We start from the raw sequence: 12,722 nt of genomic DNA, 5'->3' as shown, positions 1-12,722 counted from the left end.
CAATCTAATTAGAGGTCCTTTTAGCTCTACAATCTATGATTCCTAAGGCACCATCTAGATCTAAAATTCTATGATTCTTGTTCCAGTCTGAAAGAGGATGTGCTTTCCAGCCAACTTCACCTTACAGAAAGTTCATTTTGTGTGTTGGATTTCTGTCATCCTTGAAGGGAGGCAGTGCAGAGTGGCAAAATCATTGTTAACCTTGGGCACACATTAGAATGAACTGGTGAGTTTTGCAACAAACCCAAAGCCAAGCCGCATTCAGAACCACCCAGGCAAACTAAAAGAACTCTGAGGATGGGTCCTGGGCATGAGGATGTTTTGATGGTTCCTCAGGTTATTTCAATGTGCAGTCAGGATTCAGAGCCACAGGTGTAGGCAGAAGTACACTTTCTAACCCAGGATCTAGAATTTAACAAACCTGGGCAGTGGCAAGCCACATTTGTAGCCTGAGGCAAAAGAAAAAAAGTCTGACCTCTAAGTGAGTAAATGAAAGTTGCTCAGTCATCTCCCACTGTTTGTGACCCCATGGACTATACAGTTCGTGGAATTCTCCAGGCCAGAATACTGGAGTGGGTAGCCTTTCCCTCCTCCAGGGGATCTTCCCAACCCAGGGATTGAATCCAGGTTTCCCACAGTGCAGAGAGATTCTTCCCTCTGTAGAGGGAAGCCCCGACCTCTACTATACGCTTATCAAAACATCCTTCTCTAGTTCAGACAAAATGAGAAACGTTTATAAAATCTCTACAATCAGAAAGCAAGACTGCATATAACATCTATGTTGTCCAATCTGTTCATGAACTATGGTCAACCCTGGGCATCAAGGCAGTGGAGACTGAAGGGCCTGCAGTGCTGGGAGCAATGAGCTGACTGAAAGCAATTGTCCCTGTTGCACAATAGTGTAGGGTCGCAATAAACAGTGTCTTTATTTCAAATGATGGTAATTTGTTCATCATGGATACTTCTGTATTCGGAGTCTTTAAAATTATTGAATTTAAATATTATTTACCTTGATTACTGAGTTTTTTGTGCCCCCTCCCCTTACAGCTTGCACTGGAGAGCATTTCATTCATTCCATCCTAATCTGAATTCTGAACCTGAGTTTAAATTCTGCTTCTGCTTGGGTAGGTTACTTAACCAATCTAACCTCACTTACTTGTGTGTAACAACTGTAGTGTTGGAGAAGACTCTTGAGAGTTCCTTGGACTACAAGGACATCCAACCAGTCCATTCTAAAGGAAATCAGTCCTAAATATTCATTGGAAAGACTGATGCTGAAGCTGAAACTCCAATACTTTGGCCACCTGATGTAAAGAACTGACTCATTAGAGAAGACCCTGATGCTAGGAAAGATTGAAGGCAGGAGGAGATGGGGACAACAGAGGACAAGATGGTTGGATGGCATCAGCAACTCGATGGACATGAGTTTGAGCAAGCTCTGGGAGTTGGTGATGGACAGAGAAGCCTTGAGTGCTGCAGTCAATGGGGTCGCAAAGAGTCAGCTGAGCAACTGAAATGACTGACTGACTGACTGGTGTGTAAGATGCCATTCATGCCAGCTCTCCCCACAGCCCTGTGAAGTGTAAATGACGTGATGTGATGAAGTGCCCAGTGCAAAATGGGAAGCCTCTATATGCCCTAATGGGGGTTGGCTAATATCACACACAAAGATTGCACAACACCCTGGTTACCATGGTTCTCATATGCGTATTCCAAGAAACTTGTCTTCCCTGGGGTCTGTTGGTTCTAGGGTATAGGATTGGAATTGTCTTGACATTGAAAACTGTCTCCAACCAAAGAATTCTAGACTAAAGGTGTTCAAGCTCTTCCATAAAATCCTAGGGATCCACAAATAACCTGATATTATTTAAGCTGATCAATTATTATATAATTGCCTAATGGGCATAATTATTTTCATCTATTTTATATCTCTGGATCTGTGCAAATTTTAATCAGTTTAAAGAAAGAGTCTGTAGATTTAAAATGTTTGAGAAATACTCTTCAAAATCCTGGTTCTCAAAGTTTAATGTCCATAAGTCATCTGTGCTCAGTCAAGTCCGGCACTTTGCAACCCCATGAACTCCTCTGTCCATGGAATTTTCCTGGCAAGAATACTGGAGTGAGTTGCCATGTCCTCTCCCGAGGATCTTCCTGACCCAGAGATCAATCCTGCGTCTCCTGCATTGCAGGCGGGTTCTTTACTGCTGAGCCACCGGGGAAGCCCTAAGTCACCTGGGAGTCTTGTTAAAATTCAGGTTCTGATTCAGCAAGTGTAATTGAGGTTCTGCATTTGTAACAAGCACCCAGGCAGAAGTGGTTGCATCATTTGTGGGGCTCGGGAGGGAAGGAAATTTCAGGATTTCTAATTAAAAAATTAACAATTTCAAAATAGTGACAACAAAGTATTAAACCACAAGCAGAGTCCTTGAGGTCTTCTGCCTTTCTACAGGCCACATGCCCATGAAGCCACCCCTGCTCCCAGGAGAGGCCAGTGCTGCTGGTCTATGATTATATTTTAAGTAGAAAAGATCTAATCAGTGGTGTCCAGTAGAACTTCCTGTGATAATACAAATGTTCTATTCCGGTGCTATTCAATATAGCAGCCATTTAGCCACATGGGGCTGTTAAGCACTTGGAATGTGGCTAGTATGACTAAAACTAGTTTTATCAAATTTTAACTAAATTTAAATAGCTCCATGTGTCTGGTGGCTGCTATGTTGGACAGCACAATTTGGTTGTCAGCTTTCTTCGGCAGAAAACATGCTATTCTGGCATATTATCTGTCTCCAGGCTGCTTATGGAACATCACCTTCAAGGGAAGTCAGACGAGATCTTTTTCTTTATGCTTTAATAAGTCTATTATTATCATTATTGGATTGGAAAAGTTAAAAAAAAAAAAAGTTTTTTCAAGTTTCTCCCTTACATCTTCCAGAAAAACTCTAACAAACTTTTTGACCAGCCCAATATTATTATTTAATCTGACAGGCAATGAATGCTATTCCAAATATTCTCATGGAAAAAACCTGGTCTTTTGGTATGGCAATTTTTTTTTTAACATTAAAAGCAATTTTCTACTTACCTTACTGTGGAAAAATATTGGCAAGTCATATGTTAAAAGTTTCTTGTCTCCCCTCAAGGGAAATGATTGACAGCCTTTAAGTGCTTGTCTGCATCTTTTAAGACGAAAGTGACTGACACTCTTCAAGAAGCACACACCTTCCTGCAGTCTGGCAATGTGACTTGATTCTCCTGATGTGAAGATAGTTAGTTTTCAGGTGTCTGAGCTTCTCACGGTGTTAACCCTCTGTGGTCAGACATCTTGTTTCTTGGACTGAGCATGCACGGGAAGAACGCGCGATCTCGCGGGAGTGCCCCCAGGAGCACTGTTACGAACGGAGAGGTGCTACAGTTCTGAAGGTGGGGTTTTTGGGGTTTTGTTTGTTTTTTTTTTTTTGGTCTGTGTGAAATCTCCAAGTTGCTAAATTGCTAATCTCCGGAGAGGTTTTCTGGTTTCCAAGCTCTGTTCAAGACTTCAAACTTTGTTTTTGAAACAGGATTAATTGGGCACTGAATGAGACGGGGAGACAGAGAGAGATTTAAAATCTGACTTCTTGGGACTTCCTGATGTTCCAGTGGCTAAAACTCCGAGCTCCCATTGCAGGCGGCCTGGGTTCCAGCCACATGCTGTTGCTTGCTGCTGCTGCTAAGTCGCTTCAGTCATGTCCGACTGTATGCGACCCCAGAGACAGCAGCCCACCAGGCTCCCCCATCCCTGGGATTCTCCAGGCGTTCTCCAGGTTGCCATTTCCTTCTCCAGTGCATGAAAGTGAGAAATGAAAGTGAAGTCACTCGGTCGTGTCCGACTCTTAGCGACCTCATGGACTGCAGCCTACCACGCTCCTTCATCCATGAGATTTTCCAGGTAAGAGTACTGGAGTGGGTTGCCATTGCCTTCATGCTGTAGCTTAAGATCCGGTATTCCCCAGCAAAGATCGCAGATCCTGAGTGCCGCAGCTAAGACCCAGCCCAGCCAAATAAATAAATAAATATTTAGAATAATAATAAAAATATAACTTCTTGAGTCAAAGAAATGGAAGAAGATGCTACAAGACGTTTGGGAGACCAGGAAGGAGGAATGTGAAAGCGGCTCGCTCATTTAAGAATAAAAGCCAGAAACCAAAGTTCCATCCAACAGAAATTTATAAGTATCAGGAAAAAACAGCCCTTGGTTTCTGTGACTGTTTTTCCTTTGGATCTGTAGTTAGTACATGGCTCTTGACATCAAAGCACAAAGCACAGGAGGGATTAAACATTCCCCAAGTGGGTCACTGCTTGGCAGCCCCAAGATACACTGTTTAGAAACCTAAAACCTGGAAACAGACCCAGGAATCTATAGGAAGTCAGTAAATGATAGAGTGACAGTGGAGGAAAAGGTAGTGTTATCCAAAAGTGTTAAGTCAACTGGCCAAACATTTGGGGAAAATAAATATTGCTCAATACTTACACTCTACAACACAATAAAATCCCAGATGGAGTAAATATTTATGTGCTAAAAATAAACAAACCCCCAAACTATAAAAGTACTGATGGAAGAGTGGAATTTGGGGTCAGGAGTGTGTATGCACTTGATTTGACCGCAGTTTACACTCCCACTGGCAGTGCAAGGGTTCCGTTTGAGCAGAATATTTTGTGTCCCCCCACACAAATATGTGATATTATCTAGTTTCTGGGTTTTGTCATTCTAATAGCACAAGTTTGTTTAAAAATGCACATCTCAGATTATTAATTTGAACATTTCTTCAAATACTTTTTAGCTTTTTGTACTTCCATTTTTATAATACCTGTTTACCTCCTTTTCCCAATCTCTACTGGGCTTTCTGTATTTTTCTTCTTGATTTGAGAAGGTTCCTTGTGTGTTGTAGATATTGATCCCTTGTTAATTTGCACATTGTGAATACCATTTTCCTCTTTGTCATTTTAAAAATACCAGTTTTATAAATGTTAGTCTTTGGTGAACAGAAGTCCTTCATTCTGATAAAATGAAATCCATCTCACACAATCCATAAGTGGATGCAGTGTTGTTTGTGATGGGAAGCTGGAGGCAGTTGGAATGTTCAGTGCTGGGACAGCAGATTGATAAAATGTTAAGAGGCACACCAAGGAATGCTGAGCAGAAATTAGAAGCGATGGACTAAGTGCACACAGAACATCTTAAAAATGCAATGCTGAGTGAAACAAGTAAGAAGCATAATGAGGAATATAACACAATATCGTTTATGTCAGTTAAAATGTGTGAATCTCATACAATACATATTTAGCAAAAACATATGCAAATGAAAAAGATACATATTCAATACCTTAGAATGGTTTTATGAAGCAGAGGAATGGAATAGAAAGTGGGGATTACAGGAAAAAAGTAAAAAGAGAGATGCCTAAGAACTGATTATTACCAACCACTGATAATATCTTAGGAAATGAATCAATAGGACCTGAGTATCCCACACTCAACCACAGAAAAAAAAAAAAACACAGGTAAAAACATTTTTCACGTGGAGGTAAAAAAAGACTTCCTAAGCATGATACAAAAGGCAAAAACTATAAAAGAGAAGGATTTTCAATCTAGTGAAAGAAAATATATTTGAATTATGGTAAATATACATAACATAAAATTTATTATCTTAACTATTTTTAAGTGTGCAGTTTGGTAGTGTTAAGTACTTTCTCATTGCTTCACAACCAATCTCCAGAGCTCTTTTTGTCTGACAAAACTAAAACTCTGTAACCTGTTAAACAACTCCCTGTTGCTCCCTTCTCTCCTCCCCTGGCAACTACCATTCTGCATTCTACCTCTATGAACTTGACCCCTCTAGGTACCCCCGTACAAGTAGAATCATACAATATTTGTCCTTTTGTGACTGGCTGATTCCCTTTAACATAGTATCTTCAAGATTTATCCATGCTGTGGCAAGTGTTAGGTTTTCCTTCCTTCTTAAGGCTGATTAATATTCCATTGTACTACGTGCTGTATTTTGTTTATCTGTTCATCTGCTGGTGGGCGTTTGGGTTAGTCCCACATTTTGGCTATTGTGAATAAGGCTGCCATGAATGTGAATGTACAAATATCTCTTTAAGACCTTGCTGTCAGTTCTTTGGGGTCTATATCAAGTGGAATGACTGAATCGCCTGGTCATTCTATTTCTAATATCTTGAAGAATTGCTATAATGTTTTCCATAGCACTTCATCATTTTACATTCCCATCAACTGTGCACAAGGATCCCAAATTCTCCATATCCTTGCCAACAATTGTCATATCTTCTGGCTTTTTTTGGATAGTATTCATACTGATGGCTAAGGGACATAAAATATTTTTTTAATGGTAAAATTTTAAAAACGGGGGAAAAGTTTGCCTGGTATATGGTTTATATTTCTAATAAATAAAAGGCTGTTAATAATCAGTAAGAAAAAGATGAAAAAGAAAAGTAGGCTATGGGTATAAAGAGCAACTTATCAGAAAAGACTACCAGTAGTTAATAAATATGCGTGCATGCTCACTCTTTTCAGTAATGAGAGAAACATAAATAAAATAACATGATACCATTTAGAGCATGTCAGTTGGCAAAGATGTTAAGAAACAGTAATACTCAGTGGTGGTAAGGATATGGGGGAGTATGTGCTCTCATACAATGCTGGTTGAAGAGAACAGAAACTCTAATCATCTTCCAACATGCATTCTTCCCATTTTGCTTAGTCATAGAATCCATTACTTTTTAAACTGACTGTACTGTTGCTTGGAATAAAGACAAGATTTTTAAGCCTTCCTCACAGCTATGTTGCCAAAGTCTAGCTATGACTTAATTTTAGTCAATAAGATATAAGTGAAAGTACTGTGTAGGAACTCTGGGAAGCTTCCTTAAAAGAATGGAGAAGTATGTCCATTTCTGCTGTTTTGCTTCTTCCCACTGTTTTAATGGAACAGAGATGTGATGGCAGGCACTCAAGTAGCCATCTTGGAGCCCAAAGACACTTTGAGGATGCTAAGAAAGAGAGACCTTGAGCATAGATTTGTGTGTCTGAAATGTGGCCTTCGGGTTCCTAATAGTCACCAACTCCTGATATGGAGGGTCTACATTCAGCCACCTAACCATGGAAAATTCCCATTATGTGCAGGTCAGGAAGGGGAGTCACACATCTCTAAGGGGAGCCCTGGCATTCTGAAGATGACCAAGGTTGCCAGAAACAAATATTCTCATAAAAATGTTTTATTAAAAGTTTGTAAGATGTAATAAATACAATAGAAATGTACACAATTTAACTTTCCAGTGGTGTGATAGTGTAAGATTTTAGCAAATATACTTCTGAAGTTCTTAAAGCTGCAGTAAGACTTGAGGGATCCCTCATATGGCAGGCAATGTCGTTGCACTTTAGCTACTCGCACATATGTACAGGTGATGTGATTTTCATCTCCTCTTGGAGCCTTTATGCCTCTCTTAAGTGGTACTCTTTGTACGTAGATCTGCTAATGTGAACTCACTCCCTGCTTCCCAAAGCTGTGCTGTGTCCAGGAAGTTACAAACTGGAAGTAGTTGCATCAAAGCAAAGGCATGGGGGCAGTTTTAAAAATGGGGAAACTGTATTTGTTTGGCCTGGAGAGGAAGAAATTCAGTATAGTGAATAGTGGATAGTGGTCTTTAAATATCGGAGGGGCTTTAAGAAGCAGAGATGACAAAAGGAAGTGCTTTCTAGGGACGAAAGCTGTCCATCAAAGAACTGTGCTCCCTTGAGAGGTAGTGAGCTCCCCATCCCTGGAAATGTTTGTCTGATCTGGATCAAGGCCCTGTGATACCCTGGGGTTTTGTGAATGACTGAACATGATAGCTTTATGAAAAGACAGGAAGAAAACGTTAGTGGGAATTGTGTGTCTGAGGAGAAGGCTTTGTGGTACATGCCTGGCAGCACATGGAGAGCAAGACTGAGGTGTAAGTTTAATTTTCTTAATGTCCTTTTTCCCAGATGGTTAACTGGGACTGCCCTGCCCATCGTCTCCCAGTCTGTCTCCACCATCTAAACATCCTTTCCCTTTGCCTACTCAACCCTAACAATTTTTGAAAACCTTTCTTCCTCCCCAGAACCTTCTCTTAAAACTTCCTCCTACAGCTGTCACTGAGGCATGTAATGGAGGTCTGTTTCACAGTTACTGACACAGATCATGGGCTCTACCCCCATGCCCACTCAGCACAGAGCAGTAAGACCTCAAAGTTAAGGGAATGGCTTTGGGACTCAGACCACTGTTTGAATTCAGGTTTTCCCAACAACTACCTACTACTTACCACACTCAGCTTTGGTTTCCTTATCCTTCATTTGGGGAAGACGATGCAATTCAAAGCTCACGTTAACACCAGGAGTTAACTGAAGGCATCGTATGGAAAACCTCTCCTGAGAGGTAGCTATTCTTGATTTTCTGCTCTTGACCACACATAGCATTGCAGTGAGGCCCTAAAGCGCTTCACTCCTCACCCCCTGCCCCCAGCACACCTGGCGCTGTCTGAATGCTGCCTGTGATTGTGGTAAGACAGGTCGTGGAATCTGGTGCTGTAGCAATGGGTACATGCGTGCTAAGTCACTTCAGCCATGTCTGACTCTTGGCGACCCCATGGACTGTAGCCTGCCAGGTTCCTCTATCCCTGGGATTCTCCAAGCGAGAATAACTGGAGTGGGTTGCAGTGCCCTTCTCCAGCAGATCTTTCCAATGCAGGGATTGAACTGGCATCTTTTATGTCTCCTATATTGGCAGGCAGGTTCTTTACCACTAGCACCACCTAGGAAGCCCCCTACAGCAATGGTGGCCCTAACTCCACTTTTTTCTCTCCCCATGATCATGACAACCTTGAGAACAGCTGGTCTGTACACCAATTTGGCATATATTCACATTCAACTTGGACTCATACTGGGTTGCTCACAAGTCAATGTGTGTCTTGTCTCTGGAGGATAAGGTCTATTTGTGACACTGCAGGGCACCCCCTTCAGAGAGTGCTGAGCCTCCCAAGCCCATGGGGTTACTGTTACTGGAGAGTTCGTGTTGGATTAAGCAGATCCCAGCTGGGCAGTTCCTCTAAGTCAGCCTGGGGAACAGAGCTTCTCCAGGTGCCAAGCAGATGCCTTGGAGAGAAATGACAGCTGTGGGTGGGACTCAGATACTGGAGAACTCTTGGGTCTTACAGCCTTGAGCTCGCCTTGGCAACAGCTCTTTTCCCTGTTCTCTTTTGAAAGGGAACTATGTGACTGCTGGCACTAGGCAATTATCATTTGTGAACATTTTTTTTTTTCTTGTGTCATGTCAGAGAAAGACACACACAAACCTTGCCTGTGAACAGTACATTGAGGAATTATAGGCATAAGCCAATCTAGTTTTAAAAATGATGTTGCCATCTAAATTCTATTAACCCTACAATGCAATCTCCCTTAGACCAAAATATTGCAATTTCCTTCTCTTTCTACTTTCTTTTTCTCCAATTTAATTTGATTTTTGCTCTCTTTGGAGGATACACAGTAATCGGGTTAGGCCATTGCCCATTCAGCATTGCCCGTAGAGTTCCTCGCCTTTCTATTTCAGCCCATTCTATACTTCTTCCTTAATCCACTTTCTGCCCAGTGAATATCCCAAGAAGAACTGGACAGAGATAAATCATTTCGCCTTGGAAACTTATCAGGTTGAAAAAAAAAAAAATAAACAATCTGCTGCCCTCCCAAACTCAGAAAATCATGTTAGCTTAAGCTACCAAGTCTGTTTGTTTTCTTTTATCTAAGGGATAGATTTCATTATGAAAGCTGGGCCAGATTGAATGGCCCAAGAAGTCCCTCACACCTAGGGAGTGCCAGAAAAAATAAATGTATGTTTTTGTGATTGAAATTGTCCTATCTGAATTTCAGAAGGGATTATGTTTGATTTTTTGGAGGAGGTGAATCATATAGATTTTAAATAATAATTCTGCAACTTCAGCTCTTTTTGAGGGCATGCAGAATTGCTTGCCAACTCCTGAAAGCCCAGAGAGTAATTGATTTAACAAGACTGAAGCAATATTGCTTTTTATGCAGCTTAAGGTGTAAACAAATATTTCCTCTTAACGCATTTCTAAAACTGGGTACAATTACATTTATCAGATTCGATGAAAACAGACATACCTTTCAAAAGTCCAGTCTACTCTCATTCCTTCTCTTTCTATAACCAATAAAATGAAGAAGAAAATGCAGAAATTAGAATAGGGCAAGTCATGGAGACTAAGTGGCTTGTTTATTTCTTTCTTATAAATTTCAGTTACATGTTGACTTGTAAAGAAGGAAAAGGGCCCTCTACCTACAAGATCTAGTCAGAAGTGCCTTTTGTTCTTTACAAAAGGAGAATGAAGAAGTAATAACAATATGGTAATATTTCCATCCTGGCAAAGTAGTCCCATGAATGGTTAGTGCAGTTAAGGTCTGGAATCATTCAAAGGAGCATCTCTGGCAATTGGGAAGCTTTGGTAAAACCCCACATAAAAACTCAGACACCCTGAACCTGTTTACTAGCTCCAACATTCTGGTCAGCTTTGCTGCCATCCTCGGTCTGGCTTTCCACACTGGCTCTCTAGTTCACGTCTTCCCTGGTGGCTCACATGGTAAAGGATCTGCTTGTGGTGTGGGATACCTGGACTCGGTCCCTGCACTGGGAAGATCCCCTGGAGAAAGGAACGGCTGCCCACTCCAGTACTGCTTTCCTGAAAATCCCGTGGACAGAGGAGCCTGGTGGGCTACAGTCCATGGAGTCACAAAGAGTCAGGCATGACTGAGCAACTAATACTTTCACTTTCACTTTTCTAACCCATTGGGATCCTGCCACCCTGAGACATGATGGAATTGACATTGAGATGACCTTAAAAAACATCTTTCAGGTAACAGGGCTGCTGAGTTACAGACATCCTTGGTTACAGCCCAAGCAACGTGGCTTGAAACATTCTTCAACCAGGAAGGCTGGGCATAAACCAGCAGGCATTTCCTATAGTCTTAAGGTAGAGTCCATGTTCCTCCAAAGAAGAATACAAGCCATTTAATCTACAGGGACAAGAAAGAACATATAAAGGTCCGTCAGCAAAATCTTGATCTTTCTGTCAAAATTAGATTCATCACTGATAAAGAGATGAATGGATCTGTCTAGATATGTATAAACAAACCAACACAAGCTGTCATGATATGAATATAATTCCAGGTAATACATCTTGTTAATACTTACTGTACTTTATTTATGCGACTTGTATATATGTGCTCAGTTGTTCAGTCATGTCTGACTCTTTGTGGCCTCATGAACTGTAGCCCACCAGGCTCCTCTGTCCATGGAATTTTCCAGGCTAGAATACTGGAGTGGGTTGCCATTTCCAACTCTGGGGGAATCTTCCCGACCCAGGGATCAAACTCACATCTTTTGCATCTCCTGCATTGGCAGGCAGGTTCATTACCATCACACCACCCTGGCACAATAATGCCATGATGTTTACTCTCTTTTCTTTTTAAATGCGCAAAAGTAAAAATAGCTCCTCCTTAGACAATGCAGCAGGCAAAAGTCTGTTATCAAATCATTGTCAGTGACGCAAAGCGAGCTGTAGAGAAAAACCCTCAAAAATGAAAATTGACTGGAAAAGAAGGCTTGTACACGTTGCAAAGCAGACATGAACACAATTACAATTTGTCTCAAACTTTGCAGGCAATTTACCTTTGGATTGATGTCAAACAGGGAAAATTTCAGCCTGAGGACACTTTTTAAAGGAACTGATCAGTACTGGAGAATAGGGGAAACAGAGAGAACTCGGATGGGCGTGTTAATGGAACCAGCATCTCAGTCCTGCCTGCAGTGTTAATGGGACCAGGACCGGGGAATGAGTATCATTCAAGCAGATAATTCCTGTTCCTGTTAACCCACCTTCAGCCTGCCAATCTGTCATTTTTCTAAAGCTAGATTCTTTTTCTTCTTTCCTATTTTTAGTTGGCAATTATATCTGAGCACTAAGGTGCCGCCATCACATTTCTGTGAGACATCCTGGGAGGGAAGCCAGTCGACGACCACAAAGAATACTTGAGGATCTTCAGCCTAACGAGAGGCATGGCAGAAAACTGCCTTAGTCGAATCATCCTGCTGCACCCCTGAAACTCACACGGTATAGTGCAGCAATTATATCTTAATAAAACTGGAAGGAAAAATAATTAAATTAAAAAAAATTACCTCAAAGCAACTTTACCGTGATTTGTGCATGCTTAAGTCACTTCAGCTGTGTCCAACTCTTTGTGACCCTAAGGACTGTAGCCCGCCAGGCTCCTCAGTCCATGGGATTCTCCAGGCAAGAATCCTGGAGTGAGTTGTCTTGCCCTCCTCCAGGGAATCTTCCCGACCCAGGGACTGAACCCCATTTCATATATCCTGCATTGGCAGGCAGGTTCTTTACTACTAGTGCCATATGGGAACCACTTTATCACGATGGACCATCTTTATTTATCACACGTCTAGTGTCTCAGTTCTGTTCAGTCACTCAGTCACGTCCGACTCTTTGTGACCCCATGGACTGCAGGACACCAGGCCTCCCTATCCATCACCAACTCCCGGAGTTGGTATCTAGCTAGTGTCTAGCTTATCATCATTGGCTACCTTTGTTTATTAAGTGGCCACCTATTGACTTGTTCAAATGGAAATGATGGGTCA

General features: G+C 41.6%; 1 long non-coding RNA gene across 1 annotated transcript; it reads left to right on the top strand.

Annotated features, from left to right (window-relative positions):
• Positions 1–3,384: 3,384 nt before the first annotated feature.
• Positions 3,385–12,247, top strand: LOC139178911 (uncharacterized). The gene is made up of 2 exons (XR_011563322.1): positions 3,385–3,922; positions 12,012–12,247. It is a non-coding gene; the product is annotated as an uncharacterized lncRNA (long non-coding RNA).
• The last annotated feature ends 475 nt before the right edge of the window (positions 12,248–12,722 follow it).

Source organism: Bos indicus, chromosome 23 (genome assembly GCF_029378745.1).
Source record: "Bos indicus isolate NIAB-ARS_2022 breed Sahiwal x Tharparkar chromosome 23, NIAB-ARS_B.indTharparkar_mat_pri_1.0, whole genome shotgun sequence".
NCBI classification, from domain to species: Eukaryota; Metazoa; Chordata; class Mammalia; order Artiodactyla; family Bovidae; genus Bos; species Bos indicus.
Note: the sequence above shows the minus strand (reverse complement) of the source record. Positions and strands in the feature narration are given on the sequence as shown.